The sequence below is a fragment of the Homarus americanus genome, unplaced genomic scaffold, assembly GCF_018991925.1.
Source record: "Homarus americanus isolate GMGI-L3 unplaced genomic scaffold, GMGI_Hamer_2.0 scaffold23617, whole genome shotgun sequence".
Classification (NCBI taxonomy): Eukaryota; Metazoa; Arthropoda; class Malacostraca; order Decapoda; family Nephropidae; genus Homarus; species Homarus americanus.
Window position 1 is genome coordinate 2,465,971 of NW_024720711.1, and position 15,784 is coordinate 2,481,754.

General features: G+C 43.2%; 1 pseudogene; it reads right to left on the bottom strand.

Annotated features, from left to right (window-relative positions):
* LOC121860837 overlaps nt 1-15,784 on the bottom strand; it is a 57,385-nt pseudogene that overhangs the window by 8,157 nt on the left and 33,444 nt on the right.

Below are 15,784 nucleotides of genomic sequence, written 5' to 3' on the forward strand. Positions count from 1 at the left end.
GGGGGGAGAGAGAGAGAGAGAGAGAGAGAGAGAATGACTCTTCTAGTTGACCAAAAACTCCCACATTCTTAGCACCAAGTCAATCAATAATACCTTTGTGGTGTGAGGGAGGGAGGGAGGGGGGGCTGTGTGAGGGAGGAAGGGAGGGAGGAAAGGGAGGTAGACAGGGAGAGAGAGAGAGAGAGAGGGTATAATAGGGGGAAGGAAGGAAGGGTAGGCAGGGAGAGAGAGAGGGAAGGTGTCTAGGAGAGAGGGAGTAGGAAGGGAAGGAGAGAGGCAGGCAGGAAAGAGGGAGGCAAGGAAAGAAGGAGGCAAGGAAGGGAGTGAAGGAGTGGAGTAAATGGATGGGTGGATGGAAGAAGGAAGATATTTAAGTAAGGGAGGGTACCTGGCAGGGAGGAAGGAAGGGAGGGAAGGAAGGGAGGTCAGCTGCCTCATTATCTCCCATACTCACCTGTATATGTGTGTGTGTGTGTGTGTGTGTGTGTGTGTGTGACGGCTCATCAGGCAGACAGACATAGATTCAAATTATTTCAATAACTTTGTGGCAGTAATTAATTGACTTACCAGCTTGTTAGAGTGTGTTATGAGCTTATTAGAGTGTGCTAGTGTGTTAATGAGTGTGTTAGAGGGAGTTAGTGTGTTAGTGTTTTAATGAGTGTTAGTGTGTTAAAGAGTGTGTTAGGGTGTGTTGCTGTATGGTATTAAGGTGCGTTACAGAGGTGTTGACTATACAAATTAATTAGTAATTATTTGTTCTATATTCTGATAATTAATTATACATTTTACATACGAGTATTAGTAGATAATAATGCTTCCTATAGTGCTGATGACTGCCACTGCCTATAGTGGTAACGACTGACTATAGTGGTGATGACTACCTTTAGTGGTGATGACCACCTATAATAGTGATGACTGACTATAGTGGTGATGACTACCTTTAGTGGTGATGACTACCTTTAGTGGTGATGACTGACTATAGTGGTGATGACTGACTATAGTGGTGATGACTACCTTTAGTGGTGATGACTACCTTTAGTGGTGATGACTGACTATAGTGGTGATGACTACCTTTAGTGGTGATGACTACCTTTAGTGGTGATGACTGACTATAGTGGTGATGACTACCTTTAGTGGTGATGACTACCTATAATAGTGATGACTGACTATAGTGGTGATGACTACCTTTAGTGGTGATGACTACCTATAATAGTGATGACTGACTATATTGGTGATGATTGCCTATGGTGGTGGTGATTGTCTATGGTGATGACCGACTATGGTGGTGATAAGACAGTTTACCTATAGTGGTGATGACGGTAAGGGAGTAGAGAAAGCCTCCCTCAATGCTCCACTTGTTGGGTGTTGTGGTGCCGCCCTCCCAGCCCTCACCCACCAGGTCGATGATCGCCTTCTGGTAGTCACAGACGATCTGGCTCACGTTGGCCATCCAGTTGGGTTTATCGAGAACATTGTACATGACGGTGATGTTCCACAGCTGCTCGATGGTCTGGTTCCTTAGTTGGTCCGCGCTCAGGGAGACTTCTGGGTCACCCTCGATGGCAGAGAAGAGGAAGGCGCCCATGATGGTGTAGCCTACCATCAGCCCACACACGCCCACGTTGCTGAAGATAAAAGCAATGGTGGAACGGCAACAGTCCTTCACCTTCTCCCCAAAGGGCTTGACGTAGTGGTAGTTGCTGTGGACGTGGCTTTGGTGGGAGTGTCGTGAGGATCCTCTTCCACGTTCTATCGCCATCTTGTCGGAGAGGGAACTTGGGTTGAATTTGTTGTCCCCACCACCACCACCGCCGTTGCTGCCTTCGCCTGCGCTTTCGCCAGCACCGCCGTTACGCTTACTACTTTACACACTCGCGCTGTCGTTGCTGTTCCACTCTCCACAGCACACCACAGCAAGCGACGACCACAACACTGTATAGAACCACGACGGCTACCAGGCATTACCACCGCTGAGTGTGTGAGCATCACCTCTACACCCTCCTACCACAGCAGCTGCCTCTACCACACGCCGCGTGACCACACACTCCCTCACACAGCATCTCCGACACACACAGTACCACGAGTGAAAAGGGTGAAAAATAGGTCACAGCGAAAGGTTTTCACAAGTCCCTGTTCTTATCACAAGTATCTGACCATTTCACAACCCTTTCAACTCTGAGAAAATGCCAGAAAGGAGCACAACTCAGACGCTTAAAGTTCTTTCCTTCTCCCGTACAAACAACCCCTTCAGATTTCTCATCTCTGATTGTCGACTCACAAAAAAAATTGAGAGAATTCAGGACACAACTCAGAGAACTCAAGAGAAGCTGCCTGCAGTCAGTCAGTCAGGTCGAGGAGGACTTGTTAAGATCTACTGACGTGTGAGGACGTGTATGAGTGTAGAGAAGTAGCCGCTGGGTGGTGAGGTGTGAGTATTACCCGTGAGGCAGACCCGGTCCTAAGTCGAGAAGATAAACAGCGCCCCAGTCCGCGCTCACAGACAGCAGGAGAAACAGCCACAGAGACAGCCGGAAGCAGATTGGAAGGAAGTTGGAGGACCTAGAGCAGTCCATCTTCAGCTGGTGAATGAGGTAGCTTGTGGCCTTGAGGCGTGGGCGGGCGTGTAGGCGTGCGTGAGGTAGGTGGGGCCGTTGAGGGCTTGGCAGGAGGACATCTGTGTCACGACACCACACGGCCGTCTACCCTGAAACAGACAACACACATTAGGGTGGACGAACTTTTGAAGCTGTAGTGAGGAAAGAAGTGTGTCACCTTTTACCTAGAGGGGATATCTTTTTTTTTTTTTAGCTGAGGTGCACAACTTTTAGCTGAGGTGCACTACTTTTAGCTGAGGTTCACAACTTTTAGCTGAGAGGCACAAAGTATAGCTAAAACAAACATTTCGCTGAAAATGCAAAATATTACATCTAAAGTGAACAAAAGCTGAGGTGATGATGCGTTACCTGTGAAAATTAGTTTGTAGTTATGATGATAATGACACGGTCTTTATCTGACGTGTACTGTTCTTAGCTCAGGTGTACTGTTCTTAGCTCAGGTGTACTGTTCTTAGCTCAGGTGTACTGTTCTTAGCTCAGGTGTACTGTTCTTAGCTCAGGTGTACTGTTCTTAGCTCAGGTGTACTGTTCTTAGCTCAGGTGTACTGTTCTTAGTTCAGGTGTACTGTTCTTAGCTCAGGTGTACTGTTCTTAGCTCAGGTGTACTGTTCTTATCTCAGGTGGGTCTGGCAGGGGAGGGACCTTGGCACAGCCCTCACTGTGTGTACTGTGTAACATCTGTGCTCCTCTGCCACACCCTCCTTTCACTTCATTATTGCGCGGCCACCTCATATACCACGGCCACACTACCTTACTATGCCAGGGCCACTACCTCCTTCTGCAGCCACACTACTCACTATACCACAGCCACTACCTCGCTACCACGGCCACACTACCTCGCTATACCACGGCCACACTACCTCGCTATACCACGGCCACACTACCTCGCTATACCAGGGCCACACTACCTCGCTATACCACGGCCACACCACCTCGTTATTACTCCTACGAGGTTAACAAAGTACTGTACTGTACATCAGCAGCTTTCCACAAACAAAACAAAACAATATGCGTTTCTCTCTTTAAAAATTCCCTTAAATCCATACAAATCCGGATCTTCAGACATTAATCCAGTAGTGGTTTGTTTGTTTGTTTGTTTGTTTTAGCCCGTAACATGGAATAAAACAACGCATTTAGTCACGGTCGAGTCTCTGTGGAATTTTGACGCCTTGATTTTTTTTGTGAACAGATACGAGAAGTTATGTACGTACGTCTGTTTGAGAGTCTGTGATCAAGAACCTAACCTACCTACCTTAACCTTAATCTAACCTAGCTTAACCTACCCTAACCTAAGCTAACATAACCTACCTTAACTTAACCTAACCTACCTTAACATGACCACCACCATCACTACCACCACCACCAACATCACCACACCACCACCGCCACAACCACCACTACCACAACCACCACACCACCCACCACCACCACCACCACCACCACCCACCACCACAACCACAACCACCACAACCACTACCACCACCACAACCACCACAACCACAACCACCACCCACCCACCACCCACCACCACCACCACCACTACCACAACCACAACCACCACAACCACTACCCACCACCACCACCACCACCACCACCACCACCCACCACCACCACCCCACCACAACCACAACCACCACAACCACACTACCGCCACAACCACCACCACCACCACCACCACAGCCACAACCACCAACCCTGCCACTACCCACACCACCACCCACCACCACCATCCTGCACTACCCACCACCACCACCACCACCATCTTACCACTACCACCACCACCACCACCACCTTTGCTAGTATAACAGCATGAATTTGACTTTCTAAGAACCTGTGTGAGAACTTATATTTACTGGGCCTCTCTGCCTCCAGTAACTAAAATATGCCTTCCCCCTTCTCCCCTCCCCCCCTCCCCCCATCACCCCCTCCCTGGTCCCCATAATCTCTAGATTCTATTGTAGTGCAGTCGAGTCATTACTCACAAATTCGACCATTTTCCAAAAATCCGTGAAAAATATCATCTGACGGAGACGAGTTTTGGGGTGAATTTTCTTGTTGTGTTTGTGACATACATACATACATACATACATACATACATACATACATACAAACATACATACATACATACATGCATACATCCATACATATATACATGCATACATACATACATACATACATACATACATACTGTACATACATACATACATACATACATACATACATGCATACATACATACATACATACATACTGTACATACATACATACATACATACATACATACATACATACATACATACATACATACATGCCTACTGTCTCCTTTCTTTATCTCTCTCTATCTCTCAAGCAATGTTTGGACTTGGAGAATGAGACAAAAAGAGAGAGAGAGAGAAAGAGAGAACAAACAGTAAGGAAGGAGGGAAATGAGAAAGAAAAAGAAAGGAAGAGAGAGAGAGATAAATAGAAGAGAAAGCGAGAAATTTGTTTACCTTTTCATCTCACTATTCCAGGAAGGCCGACACATCAGTCTCTGGTCCTGGAAACATCGTAAATTACTTCCCTCCCTAAATCTAGAGTCAAAGTGAAGGTTCGCCGCCATCATTTTTCTGCTGAGAGAGACAACATCTGTAAAGAGATTATACTCTCTCTCTCTCTCTCTCTCTCTCTCTCTCTCTCTCTCTCTCTCTCTCTCTCTCTCCCTCTCCTTTTCTCTTCTATTCCTATTCCTATTTCTCTTTCTTTCTTTCTTTCTCATTAGGAACAGGAAAGAGAACACAGTAATTCCAGAACGTTTTACTAAGTCACGCTGGTTTCATTTCCCGCCACTGTAACCTTTAATTTTGTCAAAGTAAACAAAACCTACGGGACCAATCAACGCCACGTTTACAAGCGTCTGTGTTATTATTTATGGCCCGTGAACCAATCAGCGAGTGGCTTGCATACGAAATTTCAAACACATGCACACGGGGGAACCAATTGGCATTCCAGAGTGACGTGACGTCGAGGGAGGGGGGCAGGTCGTGATTGGCTTAGCAACGATATAATTAAAGACGATTTCTCATTGGCTGATTATACAAGTTGAGTATAACATCTATTTAAATATTATGTTTATATTTGAATGTTTATACAAATACTGATGTTGTATAGATATATAATTCTGTCTGTCTGTGATGTGTATCTTGGTGTCCGATAAACAGACATACAGAGGCTGTTATCGTCATCAGGTATCGGGTACAGACTAAATCGGTTTTAGATATCATACCTCGTCAGTCCAGAAGGAGGAGGAAGAGGAAAGAGAAGGAGGAGGGGAGAAGGAAGAGGAGAGGGAAGGACCAGGACGAAGAGGAGAAAAGAGGAGACAGTAGGAAGAGGTCCAGCATACTTACAAAAACCTTACCTGTAAGACTTGCCCTAATAAGTCTCGCCCCAATAAGACTTATCAATTAGACGTGTGAGGGATTACCTTCTCTCTTTATCTTACTCTAAGTCTCTTCTTGTCTCTCTTAATGTGTGGTCGTAAATGAAGGGGAAGAGAAAACTGGATGAAAGGAGGGAGAGAATAGAAAAAAATTATGAAAGACATAGAGAAAAAGTAAGAGAGGAATGATTTATGAAACGTGAGAGATGAGGCAATAAACATAAATAAACAAACCGATGATGATGATGATGATGATGATGATGATGATGATGATAATAATAACAATATGAACAGCAGCAACATAATCAACAATAATAATAATAACAACAAAAATGAAAACGGCAATAATAGTAATAATAAAAACTAACAACGACAACACCAATAACAACACCAATAATGACAACAATAGCAAAAAACATCACCAACAACACCAACAACGATAACAACAACACCACCAACACCCACCACCAACACCACCACCACCAACAACAACACCACCAACACCCACCACCAACACCACCACCACCAACAACAACACCACCAGCACACCCACCACCACACCACCACCAACAGCAACAACAGCAACAACAGCAACCACAGCAACACCAACAACACCAGCACGTAACAACAACACCTCAACACCCCACCACCACACACCAACAACAACAACAACACCACCACCACCAACAACAACAACAACAACAACAACAACAACAACAACAACACCACCACCACCAACAACAACAACAACAACAACAACAACAACCATCCTGGACATCACACCTGTAAGTCGTGATAATAAAATACAACAAATCATTACCTAATAATTAACAAGGTCATTCCTCAGGTAATTACGTCAAGATTCATCACCTGAGCGTCTTGCATACCTCACACTTGCCTATTACCTGCTGACTAATTACCAACGGACCCCTGAGGTGCCATTTAATTGTCAAAACTCCAGGTAAATGGCCCGTGTTAGGGAGTGAAGGTGAGATGACAGTCAGGAGGAAGGGTGAAGTGGTGGGGGTAGTGGCAGGGGGATTACTGTGTGTTGGACGGGGGGTAGTGGCACCTCCTCAACCACCACTACCACCATCACCACTACCACCATCACCACAACCACCAACACTACACCACCACAACCATCACCACCACAACCATCACCACTACACCACCATAACCATCACCACCACAACCATCACCACTACACCACCATAACCATCACCACCACAATGCCAGCATAACTTTTCACCACCAACCATCACCACACTACACACCACCACTACACCACCACTACCCACCACAGCCATCACCACTACACCACCACCACCACAACCATCACCACAGCCATCACCACCACCACCATCGCCCTACCATCCACAACCATCACCCACACCACCACCAACCATCCTGCTACACCACCACCACAGCCATCACCCACAACCATCACCCTACACCCACCACAACCATCACACCACCACAATCATCACCACTACACCACCACCACAACCATCACCCTACACCACCCACCACCACAACCATCACCCACCACCACCACCATCACCACTACACACCACCAGCCATCACCACTGCACCACCAGCCATCACACTACACCACCAGCCATCACCACTACACCACCACCAACCACTCCACTACACCACCACCACCACAACCATCACTGCTACACCACCACCACCACAGCCATCACCACAGCCATCACCCACCACCACCATCACCACAACAGATCTCAGTGATGATAAAGTATACCTTCAGCAGATACTAACTTTTCTGTCTGTAGAAACTGCTTGTGTACATTTGGATCTTATTTTTTTTTTAACAGGTTCGTCATGTATGTGTATGTCTGTGTTTACGTCAGCGTGTCTGTATTTACGTCATTAATGTCTGTGTTTATGTCGCGTGTGCATGTTTACGTCAAATGTATCTGTGTTTATGATGTGTCTGTGTTTATATCGCGTGTGTCTGTGTTTACGTCGTGTGTTTGTGTTTACGTCGTGTGTCTGTGTTTACGTCGTGTGTCTGTGTTTACGTCGTGTGTCTGTGTTTGCGTTGTGTGTCTGTGTTTACGTCGTGTGTCTGTGTTTACGTCGTGTGTCTGTGTTTGCGTCGTGTGTCTGTGTTTGCGTCGTGTGTCTGTGTTTGCGTCGTGTGTCTGTGTTTGAGTCTTGTGTCTGTTTGCGTCTTGTGTGTGTTTACGTCTTGTGTCTGTGTTTGTTTATGTCTTGTGTCTGTGTTTGTCATATCGCATAAACTCACATACGTTACTGACCAGGTAGACATCTAGTAATTAATAAACACAGGTAAGGTCTCAGATTTACACTTTAACTTTCGTATCAGTTAAAAAAAAATACAATTAAACCTCAAGAATATAATCCCATAAACAATATACTGACGCAGACATGATCCACCAAATTTTAAAAGTGACTCAATATTGTGATGTTGGGGTATAGGAAACATCTTGTGAGTTACGAGGGTCCTTGTCATAGCCACCGCCTGAGAGCCCCACAACCCTGCTATAACCCCTCATAAATCAGGGTTGTGGTGGAGCACGTGTGGGAGGGAGTCAGGGAGGTGTGTGGTGGAGAATATGTAGGAGGATGGGAGGGAGGTGAGTGTGTTGGAGGAAGATAGGTAAAATCTCTTTTTCAATACACACACACACACGCACAGTCTGACATTTTAACATAGTTTCCCCTAAATGTCACACCTCTAACAGAACAGAAAACGAATACAAATACAACAGTTACCAATTCGTCTCAAAATACTATCCTCTTCTCTTGATGCTGTGAAGTGTTCTCACCGCACACACACTTTATAGATGGTGGAGGAGGAGGACGGGGGGTGGAAAAATACCACCGGGTGAAAAGTTTACAAAGTTTGGAACTACATTATCGTTATGAGGAAATTTATCGTCTCTGAATTATCTGATTTGGGGAGAATTTTCTTTAAGTTTCGATTTTTTTTTTAAGGTTATTTTTTTTTATAAACTTTGGGTATTATCAATTCTCTAGATAAAAAAATTATTGAGTATATTGTTGTATACTTTGGCCTGAATGTATTTTATATTTTTTATTACACCTGTAGTTTGGATTTAGGATTATTGAAACTACCTTTTTGAGTTCCTATTTTTGTAAGACTTTTAATTTAATAACCCAAAATATACTTCTCGTGAAAGTATAAAATGATAAACTTTGACATGAAAATACTTTATATTTATTATTATTTGTTTGTTTGTTTGTTTGTTTGTAGTTTCCACGTTTGTTTTGTCTACATACCACAGCGGGTGGGTTGTGTGACGGCCTGGCGTGGGTAATTACAATTTATAATTATATTTGATTACAGTTAATTGAAGGTATCCGAACCTAACCTAACCTAACCTAACCTAACCTAACCTAACCCAAATACACTAAAATTAATACAATCTGATCAAACTATATTTATATACAAAGGAAATTTACGTTGAAAGCCATAAATAATTGATACAATATTACAGTGGAAACGACAGACGTCAACAAGTACTGTATATATGAGCGCTTGTTAAACCTTATCCGACAGACATAGACAAGGTTAGGTTAGGTCAGGTCAGGTTAGTCTCATTAATCACCAGTAGTTTTGTGATGGTTTTTGACTAATGTTGTGGAGAGTTGGTAAGAGCAGACAACTATAATGATAAGAAAAACAAATAATAATAATAATAATAATAATAATAATAATAATAATAATAATAATAAAATAATAATAATAATAATAATAATAATAATAATAATAATAGTAATAATAATAATAATAATTCATGTAACGTAACAATTTCTACAACTCACACTTAACAATAACCAACAATATTGCCTTATAAAAAATAATATATTCCTTTATAAAAAAATAATGACCTTAATTAATTGACCTTAATTAACCCTGGGGACCTTCAATCTAACGTAAAACATAATTAACCCACTAACTCAATTTTATACACAAACTGTCACTGAAAAATATAATTCCATTATTAAAAACATTATAAATATTATCTATCAGGTGGATTAAAATGATCGTGGATGCTTCTATCATTATGCAAATTAGTCAGGTAATATATCCTATTAAACAAAGTGCTCTGTGATAATATCTCTCGTCAACCTAAATCAATTTTTTTGTATAACGTCTCTTATTTACTCTCTAACTTGGTATAATGAATGCGTCCCTTATGTAAACAGACACATACAGTACATACACTAACACATCTCACATAAAGAAACACGTACGTACTACTACTTTGCTGTCACTCAGAATCGATGACGATCATCCAGCTATGATATAATTATACGAGTTATTAAGGATGTCACCTTCATTGGTGAGCTCTGAGGTGACTCGAGAGGCCGATACGGGATCGGCCGGGTCGTCCACAGATACACATGCAAATACAAAAACCCAAAGACTACCTCATCGCCGTAGACATGTACTGGGGGTTGCCAGAGGTTCTATTTCTCTACTAATTTTGTTTTTCTTCAGATAATTTATAATCTCTCAAGATATTTGTAAGATCTGGGGAAAATGTCATAATTTTTTTTACAAAAGTATATAATTTTTCATCACATTTCCAAAGATTGTTTAGTGATTTACACTTCATAATTGTCTTTCTGTTTAATATCGTCGTTAATATAATTTTTGTCAACTTTTCACATTTTTTTTCCTTAATATTGTCATCAACATCAAACGTGGATTTTGTGTGAATTAATTAAAATATAAATAATACCTTTTGGTTGTCCTCTGAACACATCTGGCCGTCTAATATTTTATACAGGGTCATCAAAAAACAATACTCAGATTTAAAATGGTTATATGTTTAAGTCTATACGTTTTATTTTGATGACCCCGTACATAAGCCAACGATTTGTTGATCACACTGTTTTGCTGTCACAGAATATTGCTCAGTATCTCACCTGTCACAGAATATTGCTCAGTATCTCACCTGTCACAGAATATTGCTCAGTATCTCACCTGTCACAGAGTATTGCTCAGTATCTCATCTGTCACAGAATATTGCTCAGTATCTCAACTGTCACAGAATATTGCTCAGTATCTCAACTGTCACAGAATATTGCTCAGTATCTCACCTACAACAGTTTAAAGGTAAATAATAAACATCAACGTGCATCACCTCTGAAATATTCACAGGAACAAAACCGAACTCTGTGTTATATTCTGAAGGCACGAGACAAGACAATAGGATGTAACACTTCCAAAATGTTTTAAGAGTCAAATGTTTCAAATCAAGAATGTTTAGAATCGTGTGTATAGTATTAAGAGTGTTTATGATCGTGTGTTTAGTATGAAGTGTGTTTAGAATCGTGTGTATAATATCAGGAGTGTTTATAATCGTGTGTATAGTATCAAGAGTGTTTAAAGACAAGATTGTTTAGAATCAATTGTGTTTAGTATCAAGTGTGTTTAGAATCAAGAGTGTTTAGAATCAAATGTGTTTAGAATCAATATTTTAGTATCAAAGTGTGTAGAATGATGTGTTTTTAAAGTCAAGAGTGAGTAGAATCAAGTAGTGACTTTTAGAGAGAGAGAGAGAGAGAGAGAGAGAGAGAGAGAGAGAGAGAGAGGTGATTACATTGAGAGAGAAAGAGAGAGAAGTGATTACATTGAGAAGAAGAGAAATATAAATTGAGAGAGAATTGATCACCTTCGAGAGGTAGAAAAGGTAGGGGAGAGAGAGAGGGAGAGAGAGTGGTCACGTAGGAATAAGTTTGAGAGCTCCGTGGCCGTCCCTAACAAATACGTGACTCACACCAGTTCCTGTTGTGTCTTGTGCTAGCTCTCTCTCTCTCTCTACTCTTTATTCTGAAACACATTAAAGGTCCAAGACATGCCTGGTACAAGACATGACCTGGTACAAGACATGACCTGGTACAAGACATGCCTGATACAAGACATGACCTGGTACAAGACATGACCTGGTACAAGACATGACCTGGTACAAGACATGACCTGATATAAGACATGACTTGGTATAAAACATGACGTGGTACAAGCCATGACCTGGTACTAGACATGACCTGGTATAAGACATGACGTGGTATAAGGCATGACCTGGTACAAGACGTGACGTGGTACAAGACGTGATCTGGTACAAGAAATGACCTGGTAGTCTCCCTAAAATTCATGAGGATAATGAAAGAACTGTCCAGGACATAATTACTCAACTTGGTCCACTATTTATCTATTTTGGGCCACTTGGGGGTTATGGCTTAACTTTGCCTCTCTCTCAACGTGACCACTGCTTACAGCCCCCCCGCCCCCCTTGCTCTACCTGAGATGATTAATTAACTTCCAGGTATTCTCCAGCTGAACCTGTACTGTGTCTGGTGTTGTTGTTGTTGGTGAGGCCTCGGTGGGATGTTTGGGCAGAGGGTGGACGAATCGGGGTAAGAAGGCCTGTCGGGGTGGAGTGGGAGGGAGGGTCGGGGCAGGCTAGTGAAGCAAGCTTGTGGGGTGACGGGGTGAAACGGGACGAAGAGGAATGGCCGGGTGGAACGGCAGGGCAGTTTTGTGAGACGAGGCGGGGCGGGGTGAAGCGGGGCGAGCAACAAACACTCGCCAAAAGTTCAGCTGGCGGGGGCGATGTTGCTCGTCTTCTGTTTATCTTTCATTAACGGCGAGCAACAGTAAAGCAATGGCGGGATGGAAGATCAACGCTAACACTGGCTTGCAACAACAGGCATTTGGGTCCAGGTGGCGGAGTGAGGGGGATGATTTTGTTTAAGAGTGTGTGTGTGTGTGTGTGTGTGTGTGTGTGTGTGTGTGTGTGTGTAGAGAGAGAGAGAGAGAGAGAGAGAGAGAGAGAGAGAGAGAGACAGACACCTTAGCGCTCTGCCAGTAACATATAGCGTGTGTCATTAGGCTAATTGTTTATACTTAGGTTCCAATAATAACGTCGGCTCAGTCATTAGTCATTGCTAATTATTACGTCAACTAACGACTTAATTGCACAGACAGACATACAGGGGTGAAAATAACCTAACATAATCAGATTGTGATGTACTGTATACCAAATGTAGTGGACCAGGGTGTAGTTTAAGATACACTATGTATACTCTGGGTGTAGGTTAAGACACACTATGTATACTCTGGGTGTAGGTTGATGATACTGCATTATTCTCTACAGTATATTTATCTGTGGGTCTTGTATTTTCTCTAAAGTTAATACGTGATTGGCTAACAGTTTCTTCTAATAACTATTGTGATTGGTTGCTCCTGTATAAATCTCAACGCTGATTGGCTGATGGAGGCCTTTCATCAATGTTGCCATATATTATGCCTGGAAAGAATCTTGACGTTTATTGGCTGAATGAGGCCTCTTATCAGCGTTGCCATATGTTTGTCCTTTGTAAAATCGTGTTGTTGATTGGTTAAGCACGGCCTCACACCGATGTTGTCATAACCTGCGCTTCTATAAATCTAAGCGTTGATTGGCTGACAGTGCTCTCTCCCCGGTGTTGCCACTTCACTGAAAATCGACCTTAATCCTCCCAAACCAAAACATATTAAGTTTGAGATTCCAATTTCACGCAGTATTCAGGTACAACTCTCCCTCGTGCAGACAGTTCCGGCTTCCTCTTGGTTATACGAGCTTGTGTGTGTGTGTGTGTGTGTGTGTGTGTGTGTGTGTGTGTGTGTGTGACTTTAAATACGTTTTCACTCTTACAATGGTTGTGTGAGAGTGGCTTTAGTAGGAGGGAGTGTGTGTGTTGGGAGTGCAATGAGTGTATGTTCAGCATCTCTCTCTCTCTCTCTCTCTCTCATAAACACCTTTCGTACATATATAAGTAGTCTTTTTGTCTCACTCTGTAGAAATAGGAAGTTATGGTAAATATATGCATACAAATATACCAGTGTACAATAAAGGTGAACTACAACGGATAAGACGACTTTTTTCTATACACGATTGTACCAGTCTATTACGGATGTGTATACCATTCTAACTGTAAACTGTACTGACTGTGAACTGTACTGACTGTCAACTGCACTGACTGTGAACTGTACTGTCTGTCAACTGTACTGACTGTCAACTGCACTGACTGTGAACTGTACTGTCTGTCAACTGTACTGACTGTGAACTGTACTGTCTGTCAACTGCACTGACTGTGAACTGGACAAACTGTGAACTGTACTGTCTGTCAACTGCCCTGACTGTGAACGATAGAACTTATATATTCTTTCTATGTTGCAGGTGTGTGGGAGGCGTGGGGCTGGCAGCAGGTAAGGGGCGCCGAGGCTCTGGTTGCTGGGTAACCTTCCCTCAGCCGGACACCACGAAACGGAGGGAGGGAGGCAAGGAAGCAGAGAGGAAGGGAGGTAAGAGCAGGGGAGAGGGAGGAGGGAGAGAAGTAAGGAAGGAGGGCGGGAAGAAAGGAAGGAGAGAGGGGGAGAAAGGAAGGAGAGAGGTGGGAGGAATAACGGAAGAAGAGCGGGGAGGGAGGGAGGAAGGAAGGAAGGAAAGAGAGGCGACGGAGGAAAGGTGGGTGGAAGAGAAGAAGGGAAGAAAGAAAGGAGGGAGAAGAGAAGGGAGGGGGTGTGATTGGAAGAGTAGAAAGGAGAGAGGGTTCAAGACGAGAGTAAAAGAGAACAGGAAGGTCGGGTAGAGAGAAGGATCCACTAGACATAATAATGTCAAGTAAGCAAAAAACAGCTGACTAACGTTCGTGATGTTGTTGTTATTATGGTCATTACGGTGTCTGACTTAACTTGTTATGTGTGTATGTTGTAGTTTTGTGAATGGTTAACTATTATTATTAGGTAAATTTAAGACTGTCTGTAAATGTCTATTATTTTATTGCAATTACGCTTTTTCATATTTCTTATTAGCATACGTTGATTCTTTGCCATCTGATTGGTCGAGAGGATGACAAGTGAGAGACAAGGTTAAAGGTGAAAGATATTATAGATGAAATACATCAATATTGATCTTCGGTTTTGTTATAGATGCTATAACGTCACTAGAGTAAGCTGGGGGTGATTGTAAGGTTTGATTGTCGTGATCTGGATTCCTTTTGTTGGTCTCTAAGCTTAGATTGAACTGGTACACTATCGAGGTTTGGTCACGGGACAGTCATTATATAGTATACTCGTCGGTCATAAGGGCGTCACATATCACACACACACACACAGGGTCAGAAGTCAATGGAAGGAGAGGAAAAAGTGCCCCCCTTCCTGCTGCCTTTCCTCCCACCTTTATTGAAGCAAAAGATACGATGCTCAGCCACCTCCATATAAAGAACCTGGCTACTGTAATGACGAAACATAAACGAGAAAAAAGCCAAAGTCCTGAGAGCTAGAACTTAAATTACTAGTATAAAAGATCAACAAAGAATTCTTAAATACAGCATAACTGGTTGAGCCCGGATACTTTTACTCTCCTACTTTCCTTCAAATTTCACCCTCATTTACCTTCCCCTAAAACCCACCACCCCCCCCCCTCCCCCTCCCCCACCATCCACCCTCTCACCCAACAGCAAGCAATAGCCCTTTATTCTTATTACAGGCATCAAGTCAAGTAAAGACCCCCTCCCCTCAGTGCCCCTCCCAATGCCCCTCCCTCAGTGCCCCCTCCTTCAGTGTCCCCTCCCTCAGTGCCCCCTCCCTTCAATGCCCACCTCCCTCAGTGCCCCCTCAAGTGCCCCCTCCCTCAGTGCTCCCTCCCCTCAGTGCCCCCCTCCTTCAATGCCCCTCCCTCA